At 38.5% G+C, this 17182-nt stretch overlaps 29 non-coding genes across 29 annotated transcripts; all 29 read left to right on the top strand.

Moving 5' to 3' along the window:
* Positions 1 to 18: 18 nt before the first annotated feature.
* On the top strand, positions 19 to 91 carry TRNAV-UAC (transfer RNA valine (anticodon UAC)). Its single transcript has one exon. It is a non-coding gene; the product is annotated as a tRNA-Val (tRNA).
* A 317-nt stretch (positions 92 to 408) lies between these two features.
* TRNAV-UAC (transfer RNA valine (anticodon UAC)) lies at positions 409 to 481 on the top strand. The gene has a single exon. It is a non-coding gene; the product is annotated as a tRNA-Val (tRNA).
* A 708-nt stretch (positions 482 to 1189) lies between these two features.
* TRNAV-UAC (transfer RNA valine (anticodon UAC)) lies at positions 1190 to 1262 on the top strand. The gene has a single exon. It is a non-coding gene; the product is annotated as a tRNA-Val (tRNA).
* A 1685-nt stretch (positions 1263 to 2947) lies between these two features.
* On the top strand, positions 2948 to 3020 carry TRNAV-UAC (transfer RNA valine (anticodon UAC)). The gene has a single exon. It is a non-coding gene; the product is annotated as a tRNA-Val (tRNA).
* Positions 3021 to 3337: 317 nt separating this feature from the next.
* On the top strand, positions 3338 to 3410 carry TRNAV-UAC (transfer RNA valine (anticodon UAC)). Its single transcript has one exon. It is a non-coding gene; the product is annotated as a tRNA-Val (tRNA).
* Positions 3411 to 3533: 123 nt separating this feature from the next.
* On the top strand, positions 3534 to 3606 carry TRNAV-UAC (transfer RNA valine (anticodon UAC)). The gene has a single exon. It is a non-coding gene; the product is annotated as a tRNA-Val (tRNA).
* A 122-nt stretch (positions 3607 to 3728) lies between these two features.
* On the top strand, positions 3729 to 3801 carry TRNAV-UAC (transfer RNA valine (anticodon UAC)). Its single transcript has one exon. It is a non-coding gene; the product is annotated as a tRNA-Val (tRNA).
* Positions 3802 to 4119: 318 nt separating this feature from the next.
* On the top strand, positions 4120 to 4192 carry TRNAV-UAC (transfer RNA valine (anticodon UAC)). Its single transcript has one exon. It is a non-coding gene; the product is annotated as a tRNA-Val (tRNA).
* A 709-nt stretch (positions 4193 to 4901) lies between these two features.
* On the top strand, positions 4902 to 4974 carry TRNAV-UAC (transfer RNA valine (anticodon UAC)). Its single transcript has one exon. It is a non-coding gene; the product is annotated as a tRNA-Val (tRNA).
* A 512-nt stretch (positions 4975 to 5486) lies between these two features.
* Positions 5487 to 5559, top strand: TRNAV-UAC (transfer RNA valine (anticodon UAC)). The gene has a single exon. It is a non-coding gene; the product is annotated as a tRNA-Val (tRNA).
* Positions 5560 to 5878: 319 nt separating this feature from the next.
* TRNAV-UAC (transfer RNA valine (anticodon UAC)) lies at positions 5879 to 5951 on the top strand. The gene has a single exon. It is a non-coding gene; the product is annotated as a tRNA-Val (tRNA).
* A 306-nt stretch (positions 5952 to 6257) lies between these two features.
* Positions 6258 to 6330, top strand: TRNAV-UAC (transfer RNA valine (anticodon UAC)). Its single transcript has one exon. It is a non-coding gene; the product is annotated as a tRNA-Val (tRNA).
* A 309-nt stretch (positions 6331 to 6639) lies between these two features.
* TRNAV-UAC (transfer RNA valine (anticodon UAC)) lies at positions 6640 to 6712 on the top strand. The gene has a single exon. It is a non-coding gene; the product is annotated as a tRNA-Val (tRNA).
* Positions 6713 to 7225: 513 nt separating this feature from the next.
* TRNAV-UAC (transfer RNA valine (anticodon UAC)) lies at positions 7226 to 7298 on the top strand. The gene has a single exon. It is a non-coding gene; the product is annotated as a tRNA-Val (tRNA).
* A 123-nt stretch (positions 7299 to 7421) lies between these two features.
* On the top strand, positions 7422 to 7494 carry TRNAV-UAC (transfer RNA valine (anticodon UAC)). The gene has a single exon. It is a non-coding gene; the product is annotated as a tRNA-Val (tRNA).
* Positions 7495 to 8009: 515 nt separating this feature from the next.
* On the top strand, positions 8010 to 8082 carry TRNAV-UAC (transfer RNA valine (anticodon UAC)). The gene has a single exon. It is a non-coding gene; the product is annotated as a tRNA-Val (tRNA).
* A 317-nt stretch (positions 8083 to 8399) lies between these two features.
* On the top strand, positions 8400 to 8472 carry TRNAV-UAC (transfer RNA valine (anticodon UAC)). The gene has a single exon. It is a non-coding gene; the product is annotated as a tRNA-Val (tRNA).
* A 514-nt stretch (positions 8473 to 8986) lies between these two features.
* TRNAV-UAC (transfer RNA valine (anticodon UAC)) lies at positions 8987 to 9059 on the top strand. The gene has a single exon. It is a non-coding gene; the product is annotated as a tRNA-Val (tRNA).
* Positions 9060 to 9572: 513 nt separating this feature from the next.
* TRNAV-UAC (transfer RNA valine (anticodon UAC)) lies at positions 9573 to 9645 on the top strand. Its single transcript has one exon. It is a non-coding gene; the product is annotated as a tRNA-Val (tRNA).
* Positions 9646 to 9767: 122 nt separating this feature from the next.
* On the top strand, positions 9768 to 9840 carry TRNAV-UAC (transfer RNA valine (anticodon UAC)). The gene has a single exon. It is a non-coding gene; the product is annotated as a tRNA-Val (tRNA).
* A 514-nt stretch (positions 9841 to 10354) lies between these two features.
* Positions 10355 to 10427, top strand: TRNAV-UAC (transfer RNA valine (anticodon UAC)). The gene has a single exon. It is a non-coding gene; the product is annotated as a tRNA-Val (tRNA).
* A 513-nt stretch (positions 10428 to 10940) lies between these two features.
* TRNAV-UAC (transfer RNA valine (anticodon UAC)) lies at positions 10941 to 11013 on the top strand. The gene has a single exon. It is a non-coding gene; the product is annotated as a tRNA-Val (tRNA).
* Positions 11014 to 11986: 973 nt separating this feature from the next.
* TRNAV-UAC (transfer RNA valine (anticodon UAC)) lies at positions 11987 to 12059 on the top strand. Its single transcript has one exon. It is a non-coding gene; the product is annotated as a tRNA-Val (tRNA).
* A 1219-nt stretch (positions 12060 to 13278) lies between these two features.
* TRNAV-UAC (transfer RNA valine (anticodon UAC)) lies at positions 13279 to 13351 on the top strand. The gene has a single exon. It is a non-coding gene; the product is annotated as a tRNA-Val (tRNA).
* Positions 13352 to 14508: 1157 nt separating this feature from the next.
* On the top strand, positions 14509 to 14581 carry TRNAV-UAC (transfer RNA valine (anticodon UAC)). Its single transcript has one exon. It is a non-coding gene; the product is annotated as a tRNA-Val (tRNA).
* Positions 14582 to 14704: 123 nt separating this feature from the next.
* Positions 14705 to 14777, top strand: TRNAV-UAC (transfer RNA valine (anticodon UAC)). The gene has a single exon. It is a non-coding gene; the product is annotated as a tRNA-Val (tRNA).
* Positions 14778 to 15096: 319 nt separating this feature from the next.
* TRNAV-UAC (transfer RNA valine (anticodon UAC)) lies at positions 15097 to 15169 on the top strand. The gene has a single exon. It is a non-coding gene; the product is annotated as a tRNA-Val (tRNA).
* A 511-nt stretch (positions 15170 to 15680) lies between these two features.
* Positions 15681 to 15753, top strand: TRNAV-UAC (transfer RNA valine (anticodon UAC)). The gene has a single exon. It is a non-coding gene; the product is annotated as a tRNA-Val (tRNA).
* A 1099-nt stretch (positions 15754 to 16852) lies between these two features.
* On the top strand, positions 16853 to 16925 carry TRNAV-UAC (transfer RNA valine (anticodon UAC)). Its single transcript has one exon. It is a non-coding gene; the product is annotated as a tRNA-Val (tRNA).
* Positions 16926 to 17182: the final 257 nt, after the last annotated feature.

Below are 17182 nucleotides of genomic sequence, written 5' to 3'. Positions count from 1 at the left end.
TGTTTTGTAATTACAACTGGTTTCATGGTGTAGCGGTTATCACGTCTGCTTTACACGCAGAAGGCCCTGAGTTCGATCCTCAGTGAAACCAATTAATAAATTTTTGATTTATTATCGTAACAATTTTCACAATTTTATGCAACTTTGCCAATTCTTGTCTGCACAGTGTAGTTCAGGGTGTAGGGGTTATAACCACTGTTCAGTAATTCCAACTGGTTTCATGGTGTAGCGGTTATCATGTCTGCTTTACACGCTGAAGGCCCTGACTTCGATCCTCCGTGAAACCAATTAACAATTTTTGATTTATTCTCATAACAATTTTCGTCCTTTTGTGCCACTTTGTCTATTCATGTCTACACTGTTTGGTTCATGGTGTCGAGGTTAAACCAATGTTTGGTAATTCCATCTGGTTTCATGGTGTAGCGGTTATCACATCTGCTTTACACGCAGAAAGCCCTGAGTTCGATCCTCAGTGAAACCAATTAATATCTTTTTGATTTATTCTTTCAACAATTTTCGTCATTTTGTGCCACATTGTCTATTCATGTCTACACTGTTTGGTTCATGATTTAGGGCTTATAACCACTGTTTTGTAATTCCTACTGGTTTCATGGTGTAGCGGATATCACATCTGGTATACACGCAGAAGTCCCTGAGTTTAATCCTCAGTGAAACCAATTAATAATTTTTGATTTATTCTCATAACAATTTTCACAATTTTATCCAACTTTGCCAATTCGTGTCTGCACAGTTTAGTTCAGGGTGTAGCGGTTACAACCACTTTTCGGTAATTCTAAGTGGTTTCATGGTGTAGCGGTTATTACGTCTGCTTTACACGAAGAAGGCCCTGAGTTCGATCCTCAATGAAACCAATTAATAGCTTTTTGATTTATTCTCGTAACAATTTGCAAAATGTTATGCCACTTTGCCACTTCGTGTCTGCACAGTTTAGTTCAGGGTGTACTGGTTATAACCACTGTTTTGTAATTACAACTGGTTTCATGGTGTAGCGGTTATCACGTCTGCTTTACACGCTGCAGGCCCTGACTTAGATCCTCCGCGAAACCAATTAACAATTTTTCATTTATTCTCGCAAAAATTTTCGTCATTTTGTGCCACTTTGTCTATTCGTGTCTCCACTGCTTGGCTTATGGTGTCGAGGTTAAACCACTGTTTGGTAATTCCACCTGGTTTCATGGTGTAGCGGTTATCACGTCTGCTTTACACGCAGAAGGCCCTGAGTTCGATCCTCAGTGAAACCAATTAATAGCTTTTTGATTTATTCTCGTAACAATTTGCAACATTTTATGCCACTTTGCCACTTCGTGTCTGCACAGTTTAGTTCAGGGTGTAGGGGTTATAACCACTGTTCAGTAATTCCAACTGGTTTCATGGTGTGGCGGTTATCATGTCTGCTTTACACGCTGAAGGCCCTGACTTCGATCCTCAGTCAAACCAACTAATAATTTTTGATTTATTCTCGTAACAATTTTCACAATTTTATCCAACTTTGCCAATTCTTGTCTGCACAGTTTCGTTCAGGGTGTAGGGGTTACAACCACTTTTTGGTAATTCTAAGTGGTTTCATGGTGTAGCGGTTATTACGTCTGCTTTACACGAAGAAGGCCCTGAGTTTGATCCTCAGTGAAACCAATTAATAGCTTTTTGATTTATTCTCGTAACAATTTGCAAAATGTTATGCCACTTTGCCACTTCGTGTCTGCACAGTTTAGTTCAGGGTGTACTGGTTATAACCACTGTTTTGTAATTACAACTGGTTTCATGGTGTAGCGGTTATCACGTCTGCTTTACACGCAGAAGGCCCTGACTTCGATCCTCAGTGAAACCAATTAATAAATTTTTGATTTATTATCGTAACAATTTTCACAATTTTATGCAACTTTGCCAATTCTTGTCTGCACAGTGTAGTTCAGGGTTTAGGGGTTATAACCACTGTTCAGTAATTCCAACTGGTTTCATGGTGTAGCGGTTATCATGTCTGCTTTACACGCTGAAGGCCCTGACTTCGATCCTCTGTGAAACCAATTAACAATTTTTGATTTATTCTCGCAAAAATTTTCGTCATTTTGTGCCACTTTGTCTATTCGTGTCTCCACTGCTTGGCTTATGGTGTCGAGGTTAAACCACTGTTTGGTAATTCCACCTGGTTTTATGGTGTAGCGGTTATTACGTCTGCTTTACACGCAGAAGGCCCTGACTTCGATCCTCAGTGAAACCAATTAATAAATTTTTGATTTATTATCGTAACAATTTTCACAATTTTATGCAACTTTGCCAATTCTTGTCTGCACAGTGTAGTTCAGGGTTTAGGGGTTATAACCACTGTTCAGTAATTCCAACTGGTTTCATGGTGTAGCGGATATCACATCTGGTATACACGCAGAAGTCCCTGAGTTTAATCCTCAGTGAAACCAATTAATAATTTTTGATTTATTCTCGTAACAATTTTCACAATTTTATCCAACTTTGCCAATTCGTGTCTGCACAGTTTAGTTCAGGGTGTAGCGGTTACAACCACTTTTTGGTAATTCTAAGTGGTTTCATAGTGTAGCGGTTATTACGTCTGCTTTACTCGAAGAAGGCCCTGAGTTCGATCCTCAGTGAAACCAATTAATAAATTTTGATTTATTCTCGCAACAATTTGCAAAATGTTATGCCACTTTGATTATTCGTGTCTGCACAGTTTAGTTCAGGTTGTAGGGGTTCTAACCACTGTTTTGTAATTCCAACTGGTTTCATGGTGTAGCAGTTATCACGTCTGCTTTACACGCAGAAGGACCTGACTTCGATCCTCAGTGAAACCAATTAATAATTTTTGATTTATTCTCGTAACAATTTTCGTACTTTTGTGCCACTTTGTCTCTTCGTGTCTACACTGTTTGGTTCATGGTTTAGTGGTTATAACCACTGTTTGTTAATTCCAACTGGTTTTATGGTGTAGCGGTTATCGCGTCTGCTTTACACGCAGAAGGCCCTGAGTTCGATCCTCAGTGAAACCAATTAATAATTTTTGATTTATTCTCGTACAAATTTTCAAAATTTTATGCCACTTTGCCAATTCGTGTCTGCACAGTTTAGTTCAGGGTGTAGGGGTTATAACCACTATTTTGTAATTCCAACTGGTTTCGTGGTGCAGCGGTTATCACGTCTGCTTTACACGCAGAAGGCCCTGACTTCGATCCTCTGTGAAACCAATTAACAATTTTTGATTTATTCTCACAACAATTTTCGTCATTTTGTGCCACTTTGTCTATTCATGTCTCCACTGCTTGGCTTATGGTGTAGAGGTTATAACCACTGTTTGGTAATTCCACCTGGTTTCATGGTGTAGCGGTTATCACGTCTGCTTTACACGCAGAAGGCCCTGAGTTTGATCCTCAGTGAAACCAATTAATAGCTTTTTGATTTATTCTCGTAACAATTTGCAAAATTTTATGCCACTTTGCCACTTCGTGTCCGCACAGTTTAGTTCAGGGTGTACTGGTTATAACCACTGTATTGTAATTACAACTGGTTTCATGGTGTAGCGGTTATCACGTCTGCTTTACACGCAGAAGGCCCTGAGTTCGATCCTCAGTGAAACCAATTAATAGCTTTTTGATTTATTCTAGTAACAATTTGCAAAATTTTATGCCACTTTGCCACTTCGTGTCTGCACAGTTAGTTCAGGGTGTAGGGGTTATAACCACTGTTTTGTAATTACAACTGGTTTCATGGTGTAGCGGTTATCACGTCTGCTTTACACGCAGAAGGCCCTGAGTTCGATCCTCAGTGAAACCAATTAATACATTTTTGATTAATTATCGTAACAATTTTCACAATTTTATGCAACTTTGCCAATTCTTGTCTGCACAATGTAGTTCAGGGTGTAGGGGTTATAACCACTGTTCAGTAATTCCAACTGGTTTCATGGTGTAGCTGTTATCATGTCTGCTTTACACGCTGAAGGCCCTGACTTCGATCCTCAGTCAAACCAATTAATAATTTTTGATTTATTCTCATAACAATTTTCGTCCTTTTGTGCCACTTTGTCTATTCGTGTCTACACTGTTTGTTTCATGGTTTAGTGATTATAACCACTGTTTGTTAATATCAACTGGTTTCATGGTGTAGCGGTTATCACGTCTGCTTTACACGCAGAAGGCCCTGAGTTCGATCCTCAGTGAAACCAATTAATAGCTTTTTGATTTATTCTCGTAACAATTTGCAAAATTTTATGCCACTTTGCCACTTCGTGTCTGCACAATTTAGTTCAGGGTGTAGGGGTTATAACCACTGTTTTGTAATTACAACTGCTTTCATGGTGTAGCGGTTATCACGTCTGCTTTACACGCAGATGGCCCTGAGTTCTATACTCAGTGAAACCAATTAATAAATTTTTGATTTATTATCGTAACAATTTTCACAATTTTATGCAACTTTGCCAATTCTTCTCTGCACAGTGTAGTTCAGGGTGTAGGGGTTATAACCACTGTTCAGTAATTCCAACTGGTTTCATGGTGTAGCGGTTATCATGTCTGCTTTACACGCTGAAGGCTCTGACTTCGATCCTCAGTCAAACAAATTAATAATTTTTGATTTTTTCTCATAACAATTTTCGTCCTTTTGTGCCACTTTGTCTATTCATGTCTACACTGTTTGGTTCATGGTTTAGAGGTTATAACCACTGTTTGGTAATTCCAACTGGTTTCATGGTGTAGCGGTTATCACGTCTGCTTTACACGCATAAGGCCCTGAGTTCGATCCTCAGTGAAACAAATTAATTATTTTTGATTTATTTTTTTAACAATTTTCGTCATTTTGTGCCACTTTTTCTATTCATGTCTACACTGTTTGGTTCATGATTTAGGGCTTATAACCACTGTTTTGTAATTTCTACTGGTTTCATGGTGTAGCGGTTATTACGTCTGCTTTACACGCAGAAGGCCCTGAGTTCGATCCTCAGTGAAACCAATTAATAAATTTTGATTTATTCTCGCAACAATTTGCAAAATTTTATGCCACTTTGATAATGCGTGTCTGCACAGTTTAGTTCAGGTTGTAGGGGTTCTAACCACTGTTTTGTAATTCCAACTGGTTTCATGGTGTAGCAGTTATCACGTCTGCTTTACAAGCAAAAGGACCTGACTTCGATCCTCAGTGAAACCAATTAATAATTTTTGATTTATTCTCGAAACAATTTTCCTCCTTATGTGCCACTTTGTCTATTCGTGTCTACACTGTTTGTTTCATGGTTTAGTGATTATAACCACTGTTTTGTAATTCCAACTGGTTTCATGGTGCAGCGGTTATCATGTCTGCTTTACACGCAGAAGGCCCTGACTTCGATCCTCCGTGAAACCAATTAACAATTTTTGATTTATTCTCGCAACAATTTTCGTCATTTTGTGCCACTTTGTCTATTCGTGTCTCCACTGCTTGGCTTATGGTGTCGAGGTTAAAACCACTGATTGGTAATTCCACCTGGTTTCATGGTGTAGCGGTTATCACGTCTGCTTTACACGCAGAAGGCCCTGAGTTCGATCCTCAGTGAAACCAATTAGTAACTTTTTGATTTATTCTCGTAGCAATTTGCAAAATGTTATGCCACTTTGCCAATTCGTGTCTGCACAGTTTAGTTCAGGGTGTAGGGGTTATAACCACTGTTTGGTAATTCAAACTGGTTTCATGGTTTAGCGGTTATCACGTCTGCTTTACACGCAGAAGGCCCTGAGTTCGATCCTCAGTGAAACCAATTAATAAATTTTTGATTTATTATCGTAACAATTTTCACAATTTTATGCAACTTTGCCAATTCGTGTCTGCACTGTGTAGTTCAGGGTGTAGGGGTTATAACCACTGTTCAGTAATTCCAACTGGTTTCATGGTGTAGCGGTTATCATGTCTGCTTTACACGCAGAAGGCCCTGAGTTCGATCCTCAGTGAAACCAATTCATGATTTTTGATTTATTCTTTTAACAATTCTCGTCATTTTGTGCTACTTTGTCTATTCATGTCTACACTGTTTGGTTCATGATTTAGGGGTTATAACCACTGTTTGGTAATTCCACCTGGTTTCATGGTGTAGCGGTTATCACGTCTGCTTTACACGCAGAAGGCCCTCAGTGAAACCAATTAATAACTTTTTGATTTATTCTCGTAACAATTTGCAAAATTTTATGCCACTTTGCCAATTCGTGTCTGCACAGTTTAGTTCATGGTGTAGGGGTTATAACCACTGTTTTGTAATTACAACTGGTTTCATGGTGTAGCCGTTATCACGTCTGCTTTACACGCAGAAGGCCCTGAGTTCGATCCTCAGTGAAACCAATTAATAAATTTTTGATTTATTATCGTAACAATTTTATGCAACTTTGCCAATTCGTGTCTGCACAGTGTAGTTCAGGGTGTAGGGGTTATAACCACTGTTCAGTAATTCCAACTGGTTTCATGGTGTAGCGGTTATCATGTCTGCTTTACACGCAGAAGGCCCTGAATTCGATCCTCAGTCAAACCAATTAATAATTTTTGATTTATTCTCATAACAATTTTCGTCCTTTTGTGCCACTTTGTCTATTCATGTCTACACTGTTTGGTTCATGGTTTAGAGGTTATAACCACTGCTTGGTAATTCCAACTGGTTTCATGGTGTAGCGGTTATCACGTCTGCTTTACACGCAGAAGGCCCTGAGTTCGATCCTCAGTGAAATCAATTAATAACTTTTTGATTTATTCTTGTAACAATTTGCAAACTTTTATGCCACTTTGCCAATTCGTGTCTGCACAATTTAGTTCAGGGTGTAGGGGTTATAACCACTGTTCAGCATTTCCAACTGGTTTCATGGTGTAGCGGTTATCATGTCTGCTTTACACGCAGAAGGCCCTGAATTCGATCCTCAGTGAAACCAAATAATGATTTTTGATTTATTCTTTTAACAATTTTCGTTATTTTGTGCTACTTTGTCTATTCATGTCTACACTGTTTGGTTCATGATTTAGGGGTTATAACCACTGTTTTGTAATTCCTACTGGTTTCATGGTGTAGCGGATATCACATCTGGTATACACGCAGAAGGCCCTGAGTTTGATCCTCAGTGAAACCAATTAAAAATTTTTGATTTATTCTCACAACAATTTTCGTCATTTTGTGCCACTTTGTCTATTCATGTCTCCACTGCTTGGCTTATGGTGTAGAGGTTATAACCACTGTTTGGTAATTCCACCTGGTTTCATGGTGTAGCGGTTATCACGTCTGCTTTACACGCAGAAGGCCCTGAGTTCGATCCTCAGTGAAACCAATTAATAGCTTTTTGATTTATTCTCGTAACAATTTGCAAAATGTTATGCCACTTTGCCACTTCGTGTCTGCACAGTTTAGTTCAGGGTGTAGGGGTTATAACCACTGTTTTGTAATTACAACTGGTTTCATCGTGTAGCGGTTATCACGTCTGCTTTACACGCAGAAGGCCCTGAGTTCGATCCTCAGTGAAACCAATTAATAAATTTTTGATTTATTATCGTTACAATTTTCACAATTTTATGCAACTTTGCCAATTCTTGTCTGCACAGTGTAGTTCAGGGTGTAGGGGTTATAACCACTGTTCAGTAATTCCAACTGGTTTCATGGTGTAGCGGTTATCATGTCTGCTTTACACGCTGAAGGCCCTCACTTCGATCCTCAGTCAAACCAATTAATAATTTTTGATTTATTCTCATAACAATTTTCGTCCTTTTGTGCCACTTTGTCTATTCATGTCTGCACTGTTTGGTTCATGGTTTAGAGGTTATAACCACTGGATTGGTAATTTAATCTGGTTTCATGGTGTAGCGGTTATCACATCTGCTTTACACGCAGAAGGCCCTGAGTTCGCTCCTCAGTGAAACCAATTAATAACTTTTTGATTTATTATCGTAACAATTTGCAAAATGTTATGCCACTTTGCCACTTCGTGTCTGCACAGTTTAGTTCAGGGTGTAGGGGTTATAACCACTGTTTTGTAATTACAACTGGTTTCATCGTGTAGCGGTTATCACGTCTGCTTTACACGCAGAAGGCCCTGAGTTCGATCCTCAGTGAAACCAATTAATTATTTTTGATTTATTCTTTTAACAATTTTCGTCATTTTGTGCCACTTTGTCTAATCATGTCTACACTGTTTGGTTCATGATTTAGGGCTTATAACCACTGTTTTGTAATTCCTACTGGTTTCATGGTGTAGCGGATATCACATCTGGTATACACGCAGAAGTCCCTGAGTTTAATCCTCAGCGAAACCAATTAATAATTTTTGATTTATTCTCGCAACAATTTGCAAAATTTTATGCCACCTTGCCACTTCGTGTCTGCACAGTTTAGTTCTAGGTGTAGGGGTTATAACCACTGTTTTGTAATTACAACTGGTTTCATGGTGTAGCGGTTATCACGTCTGCTTTACACGCAGAAGGCCCTGAGTTCGATCCTCAGTGAAACCAATTAATAGATTTTTGATTTATTCTCTAACAATTTGCAAAATTTTATGCCACCTTGCCACTTCGTGTCTGCACAGTTTAGTTCTGGGTGTAGGGGTTATAACCACTGTTTTGTAATTACAACTGGTTTCATGGTGTAGCGGTTATCACGTCTGCTTTACACGCAGGATGCCCTAAGTTCGATACTCAGTGAAACCAATTAATAAATTTTTGATTTATTATCGTAACAATTTTCACAATTTTATGCAACTTTGCCAATTCTTGTCTGCACAGTGTAGTTCAGGGTGTAGGGGTTATAACCACTGTTCAGTAATTCCAACTGGTTTCATGGTGTAGCGGTTATCATGTCTGCTTTACACGCTGAAGGCTCTGACTTCGATCCTCAGTCAAACCAATTAATAATTTTTGATTTTTTTCTCATAACAATTTTCGTCCTTTTGTGCCACTTTGTCTATTCATGTCTACACTGTTTGGTTCATGGTTTAGAGGTTATAACCACTGTTTGGTAATTCCAACTGGTTTCATGGTGTAGCGGTTATCACATCTGCTTTACACGCAGAAGGCCTTGAGTTCGATTCTCAGTGAAACCAATTAATAACTTTTTGATTTATTATCGTAACAATTTTCACAATTTTATGCAACTTTGCCAATTCGTGTCTGCACAGTTTAGTTCAGGGTGTAGGGGTTATAACCACTGTACAGCAATTCCAACTGGTTTCATGGATTAGCGGTTATCATGTCTGCTTTACACGCAGAAGACCCAGAGTTCGATCCTCAGTGAAACCAATTAATTATTTTTGATTTATTCTTTTAACAATTTTTGTCATTTTGTGCCACTTTGTCTATTCATGTCTACACTGTTTGGTTCATGATTTATGGCTTATAACCACTGTTTTGTAATTGCTACTGGTTTCATGGTGTAGCGGATATCACATCTGGTATACACGCAGAAGTCCCTGAGTTTAATCCTCAGCGAAACCAATTAATAATTTTTGATTTATTCTCGTAACAATTCTCACAATTTTATCCAACTTTGCCAATTCGTGTCTGCACAGTTTAGTTCATGGTTTAGTGATTATAACCACTGTTTGTTAATTCCAACTGGTTTCATGGTGTAGCGGTTATCACGTCTGCTTTACACGCAGAAGGCCCTGAGTTCGATCCTCAGTGAAACCAATTAATAATTTTTGGTTTATTCTCGTAAAAATTTTCACAATTTTATGCCACTTTGCCAATTCGTGTCTGCACAGTTTAGTTCATGGTTTAGCGGTTATAACCACTGTTTAGTAATTCCAACTGGTTTCATGGTGTAGCGGTTATCACGTCTGCTTTACACGCAGAAGGCCCTGAGTTCGATCCTCAGTGAAACCAATTAATAGATTTTTGATTTATTCTCTAACAATTTGCAAAATTTTATGCCACCTTGCCACTTCGTGTCTGCACAGTTTAGTTCTGGGTGTAAGGGTTATAACCACTGTTTTGTAATTACAACTGGTTTCATGGTGTAGCGGTTATCACGTCTGCTTTACACGCAGGATGCCCTAAGTTCGATACTCAGAGAAACCAATTAATAAATTTTTGATTTATTATCGTAACAATTTTCACAATTTTATGCAACTTTGCCAATTCTTGTCTGCACAGTGTAGTTCAGGGTGTAGGGGTTATAACCACTGTTCAGTAATTCCAACTGGTTTCATGGTGTAGCGGTTATCATGTCTGCTTTACACGCTGAAGGCTCTGACTTCGATCCTCAGTCAAACCAATTAATAATTTTTGATTTTTTTCTCATAACAATTTTCGTCCTTTTGTGCCACTTTGTCTATTCATGTCTACACTGTTTGGTTCATGGTTTAGAGGTTATAACCACTGTTTGGTAATTCCAACTGGTTTCATGGTGTAGCGGTTATCACATCTGCTTTACACGCAGAAGGCCTTGAGTTCAATTCTCAGTGAAACCAATTAATAACTTTTTGATTTATTATCGTAACAATTTTCACAATTTTATGCAACTTTGCCAATTCGTGTCTGCACAGTTTAGTTCAGGGTGTAGGGGTTATAACCACTGTACAGCAATTCCAACTGGTTTCATGGATTAGCGGTTATCATGTCTGCTTTACACGCAGAAGACCCAGAGTTCGATCCTCAGTGAAACCAATTAATTATTTTTGATTTATTCTTTTAACAATTTTTGTCATTTTGTGCCACTTTGTCTATTCATGTCTACACTGTTTGGTTCATGATTTATGGCTTATAACCACTGTTTTGTAATTGCTACTGGTTTCATGGTGTAGCGGATATCACATCTGGTATACACGCAGAAGTCCCTGAGTTTAATCCTCAGCGAAACCAATTAATAATTTTTTATTTATTCTCGTAACAATTCTCACAATTTTATCCAACTTTGCCAATTCGTGTCTGCACAGTTTAGTTCATGGTTTAGTGATTATAACCACTGTTTGTTAATTCCAACTGGTTTCATGGTGTAGCGGTTATCACGTCTGCTTTACACGCAGAAGGCACTGAGTTCGATCCTCAGTGAAACCAATTAATAATTTTTGGTTTATTCTCGTAAAAATTTTCACAATTTTATGCCACTTTGCCAATTCGTGTCTGCACAGTTTAGTTCAGGGTGTAGGGGTTATAACCACTGTTTTGTAATTCCAACTGGTTTCATGGTGTAGCGGTTATCATGTCTGCTTTACACGCAGAAGGCTCTGACTTCGATCCTCCATGAAACCAATTAACAATTTTTGATTTATTCTCGCAACAATTTTCGTTATTTTGTGCCACTTTGTCTATTCGTGTCTCCACTGCTTGGCTTATGGTGTCGAGGTTATAACCACTGTTTTGTAATTCAAACTGGTTTCATGGTTTAGCGGTTATCACGTCTGCTTTACACGCAGAAGGCCCTGAGTTCGATCCTCAGTGAAACCAATTAATAAATTTTTGATTTATTATCGTAACAATTTTCACAATTTTATGCAACTTTGCCAATTCGTGTCTGCACTGTGTAGTTCAGGGTGTAGGGGTTATAACCACTGTTCAGTAATTCCAACTGGTTTCATGGTGTAGCGGTTATCATGTCTGCTTTACACGCAGAAGGCTCTGACTTCGATCCTCTGTGAAACCAATTAACAATTTTTGATTTATAATCGTAACAATTTTCACAATTTTATGCAACTTTGCCAATTCATGTCTGCACAGTGTAGTTCAGGGTGTAACAATTAACAATTCTCGTCATTTTGTGCTACTTTGTCTATTCATGTCTACACTGTTTGGTTCATGATTTAGGGGTTATAACTACTGTTTGGTAATTCCAACTGGTTTCATGGTGTAGCGGTTATCACGTCTGCTTTACACGCAGAAGGCCCTGACTTCGATCCTCTGTGAAACCAATTAACAATTTTTGATTTATTCTCACAACAATTTTCGTCATTTTGTGCCACTTTGTCTATTCGTGTCTCCACTGCTTGGCTTATGGTGTAGAGGTTATAACCACTGTTTGGTAATTCCACCTGGTTTCATGGTGTAGCGGTTATCACGTCTGCTTTACACGCAGAAGGCCCTGAGTTCGATCCTCAGTGAAACCAATTAATAGCTTTTTGATTTATTCTCGTAACAATTTGCAAAATTTTATGCCACTGTGCCACTTCGTGTCTGCACAGTTTAGTTCAGGGTGTAGGCATTATACCCACTGTTTTGTAATTACAACAGGTTTCATGGTGTAGCGGTTATCACGTCTGCTTTACACGCAGAATGCCATGAGTTCGATACTCAGTGAAACCAATTATTAAATTTTTGATTTATTATCGTAACAATTTTCACAATTTTATGCAACTTTGCCAATTCGTGTCTGCACTGTTTGGTTCATGGTTTAGCGGTTATAACCACTGTTTAGTAATTCCAACTGGTTTCATGGTGTAGCGGTTATCACGTCTGCTTTACACGCAGAAGGCCCTGACTTCGATCCTCTGTGAAACCAATTAACAATTTTTGATTTATTCTCACAACAATTTTCGTCATTTTGTGCCACTTTGTCTATTCGGGTCTCCACTGCTTGGCTTATGGTGTAGAGGTTATAACCACTGCTTGGTAATTCCACCTGGTTTCATGGTGTAGCGGTTATCACGTCTGCTTTACACGCAGAATGCCCTAAGTTCGATACTCAGTGAAACCAATTAATAAATTTTTGATTTATTATCGTAACAATTTTCACAATTTTATGCAACTTTGCCAATTCTTGTCTGCACAGTGTAGTTCAGGGTGTAGGGGTTATAACCACTGTTCAGTAATTCCAACTGGTTTCATGGTGTAGCGGTTATCATGTCTGCTTTACACGCTGAAGGCTCTGACTTCGATCCTCAGTCAAACCAATTAATAATTTTTGATTTTTTTCTCATAACAATTTTCGTCCTTTTGTGCCACTTTGTCTATTCATGTCTACACTGTTTGGTTCATAGAAGGCCTTGAGTTCGATTCTCAGTGAAACCAATTAATAACTTTTTGATTTATTATCGTAACAATTTTCACAATTTTATGCAACTTTGCCAATTCGTGTCTGCACTGTGTAGTTCAGGGTGTAGGGGTTATAACCACTGTTCAGTAATTCCAACTGGTTTCATGGTGTAGCGGTTATCATGTCTGCTTTACACGCAGAAGGCTCTGACTTCGATCCTCTGTGAAACCAATTAACAATTTTTGATTTATTCTCACAACAATTTTCGTCATTTTGTGCCACTTTGTCTATTCATGTCTCCACTGCTTGGCTTATGGTGTAGAGGTTATAACCACTGTTTGGTAATTCCACCTGGTTTCATGGTGTAGCGGTTATCACGTCTGCTTTACACGCAGAAGGCCCTGAGTTCGATCCTCAGTGAAACCAATTAGTAACTTTTTGATTTATTCTCGTAGCAATTTGCAATATTTTATGCCACTTTGCCACTTCGTGTCTGCACAGTTTAGTTCAGGGTGTAGGGGTTATAACCACTGTTTTGTAATTACAACTGGTTTCATGGTGTAGCGGTTATCACGTCTGCTTTACACGCAGAATGCCCTGAGTTCGATATTCAGTGAAACCAATTAATATTTTTTTGATTTATTATCGTAACAATTTTCACAATTTTATGCAACTTTGCCAATTCATGTCTGCACAGTGTAGTTCAGGGTGTAACAATTAACAATTCTCGTCATTTTGTGCTACTTTGTCTATTCATGTCTACACTGTTTGGTTCATGATTTAGGGGTTATAACTACTGTTTGGTAATTCCACCTGGTTTCATGGTGTAGCGGTTATCTCGTCTGCTTTATACGCAGAAGGCTCTCAGTGAAACCAATTAATAACTTTTTGATTTATTCTCGTAACAATTTGCAAAATTTTATGCCACTTTGCCAATTCGTGTCTGCACAGATTAGTTGAGGGTGTAGGGGTTACAACCACTTACTGGTAATTCTAAGTGGTTTCATGATGTAGCGGTTATTACGTCTGCTTTACACGAAGAAGGCCCTGAGTTCGATCCTCAGTGAAACCAATCAATAATTTTTGATTTATTCTCGTAAAAAATTTCACAATTTTATGCCACTTTGCCAATTCGTTTCTGCACAGTTTAGTTCAGGGTGTAGGGTTATAACCACAGTTTTGTAATTCCAACTGGTTTCATGGTGCAGCGATTATCATGTCTGCTTTACACGCAGAAGGCCCTGAGTTCGATCCTCAGTGAAACCAATCAATAATTTTTGATTTATTCTCGTAAAAAATTTCACAATTTTATGCCACTTTGCCAATTCGTTTCTGCACAGTTTAGTTCAGGGTGTAGGGTTATAACCACAGTTTTGTAATTCCAACTGGTTTCATGGTGCAGCGATTATCATGTCTGCTTTACACGCAGAAGGCCCTGAGTTCGATCCTCAGTGAAACCAATTAATACATTTTTGATTTATTATCGTAACAATTTTCACAATTTTATGCAACTTTGCCAATTCGTGTCTGCACTGTTTGGTTCATGGTTTAGCGGTTATAACCACTGTTTTGTAATTCCAACTGGTTTCATGGTGTAGCGGTTATCACGTCTGCTTTACACGCAGAAGGCCCTGAGTTCGATCCTCAGTGAAACCAATTAATACATTTTTGATTTATTATCGTAACAATTTTCACAATTTTATGCAACTTTGCCAATTCTTGTCTGCACAGTGTAGTTCCGCTTGTAGGGGTTATAGCCACTGTTCAGTAATTCCAACTGGTTTCATGGTGTAGCGGTTATCACATCTGCTTTACACGCAGAAGACCCTGAGTTCGATCCTCAGTGAAACCAATTAATAACTTTTTGATTTATTATCGTAACAATTTGCAAAATTTTATGCCACTTTGCCACTTCGTGTCTGCATAGTTTAGTTCAAGGTGTAGGGGTTATAACCACTGTATTGTAATTCCTACTGGTTTCATGGTTTAGCGGTTATCATGTCTGCTTTACACGCTGAAGGCCCTGACTTCGATCCTCAGTGAAACCAATTAATAACTTTTTGATTTATTCTTTTAACAATTTTCGTCATTTTATGCTACTTTGTCTATTCATGTCTACACTGTTTGGTTCATGATTTAGGGGTTATAACCACTGTTTTGTAATTCCTACTGGTTTCATGGTGTAGCGGTTATCACGTCTGCTTTACACGCAGAAGGCCCTGAGTTCGATCCTCAGTGAAACCAATTAATAATGTTTGATTTATTCTCGTACAAATTTTCAAAATGTTATGCCACTTTGCCAATTCGTGTCTGCACAGTTTAGTTCAGGGTGTAGGGGTTATAACCACTGTTTTGAAATTCCAACTGGTTTCGTGGTGCAGCGGTTATCACATCTGCTTTACACGCAGAAATCCCAGAGTTCGATCCTCAGTGAAACCAATCAATAATTTTTGATTTATTCTCGTAAAAATTTTCACAATTTTATGCCACTTTGCCAATTCGTTTCTGCACAGTTTAGTTCAGGGTGTAGGGTTATAACCACAGTTTTGTAATTCCAACTGGTTTCATGGTGCAGCGGTTATCATGTCTGCTTTACACGCAGAAGGCCCTGACTTCGATCCTCCGTGAAACCAATTAACAATTTTTGATTTATTCTCGCAACAATTTTCGGCATTTTATGCTACTTTGTCTATTCATGTCTACACTGTTTGGTTCATGATTTAGGGGTTATAACCACTGTTTTGTAATTCCTACTGGTTTCATGGTGTAGCGGTTATCACGTCTGCTTTACACGCAGAAGGCCCTGAGTTCGATCCTCAGTGAAACCAATTAATAATGTTTGATTTATTCTCGTACAAATTTTCAAAATTTTATGCCACTTTGCCAATTCGTGTCTGCACAGTTTAGTTCAGGGTGTAGGGGTTATAACCACTGTTTTGAAATTCCAACTGGTTTCGTGGTGCAGCGGTTATCACATCTGCTTTACACGCAGAAATCCCAGAGTTCGATCCTCAGTGAAACCAATCAATAATTTTTGATTTATTCTCGTAAAAATTTTCACAATTTTATGCCACTTTGCCAATTCGTTTCTGCACAGTTTAGTTCAGGGTGTAGGGTTATAACCACAGTTTTGTAATTCCAACTGGTTTCATGGTGCAGCGGTTATCATGTTTGCTTTACACGCAGAAGGCCCTGACTTCGATCCTCCGTGAAACCAATTAACAATTTTTGATTTATTCTCGCAACAATTTTCGGCATTTTGTGCCACTTTGTCTATTCGTGTCTCCACTGCTTGGCTTATGGTGTCGAGGTTATAACCACTGTTTGGTAATTCCTCCTGGTTTCATGGTGTAGCGGTTATAACGTCTGCTTTACACGTAGAAGGCCCTGAGTTCGATCCTCAGTGAAACCAATTAGTAACTTTTTGATTTATTCCCGTAGCAATTTGCAAAATTGTATGCCACTTTGCCAATTCGTGTCTGCACAGTTTAGTTCAGGGTGTAGGGGTTATAACCACTGTATTGTAATTCCAACTGGTTTCATGGTTTAGCGGTTATCACGTCTGCTTTACACGCAGAAGGCCCTGAGTTCGATCCTCAGTGAAACCAATTAAAAAATTTTTGATTTATTATCGTAACAATTTTCACAATTTTATGCAACTTTGCCAATTCGTGTCTGCACTGTTTGGTTCATGGTTTAGCGGTTATAACCACTGTTTAGTAATTCCAACTGGTTTCATGGTGTAGCGGTTATCACGTCTGCTTTACACGCAGAAGGCCCTGACTTCGATCCTCTGTGAAACCAATTAATAACTTTTTGATTTATTATCGTAACAATTTGCAAAATGTTATGCCACTTTGCCACTTCGTGTCTGCACAGTTTAGTTCAGGGTGTAGGGGTTATAACCACTGTTTTGTAATTACAACTGGTTTCATCGTGTAGCGGTTATCACGTCTGCTTTACACGCAGAAGGCCCTGAGTTCGATCCTCAGTGAAACCAATTAATTATTTTTGATTTATTCTTTTAACAATTTTCGTCATTTTGTGCCACTTTGTCTAATCATGTCTACACTGTTTGGTTCATGATTTAGGGCTTATAACCACTGTTTTGTAATTCCTACTGGTTTCATGGTGTAGCGGATATCACATCTGGTATACACGCAGAAATCCCAGAGTTCGATCCTCAGTGAAACCAATCAATAATTTTTGATTTATTCTCGTAAAAATTTTCACAATTTTATGCCACTTTGCCAATTC

Source organism: Saccoglossus kowalevskii, chromosome 7 (assembly GCF_978046115.1).
Source record: "Saccoglossus kowalevskii chromosome 7, keSacKowa6.1, whole genome shotgun sequence".
Taxonomy (NCBI): domain Eukaryota; kingdom Metazoa; phylum Hemichordata; class Enteropneusta; family Harrimaniidae; genus Saccoglossus; species Saccoglossus kowalevskii.
This window is presented reverse-complemented; position numbering and strand designations above follow the sequence as displayed.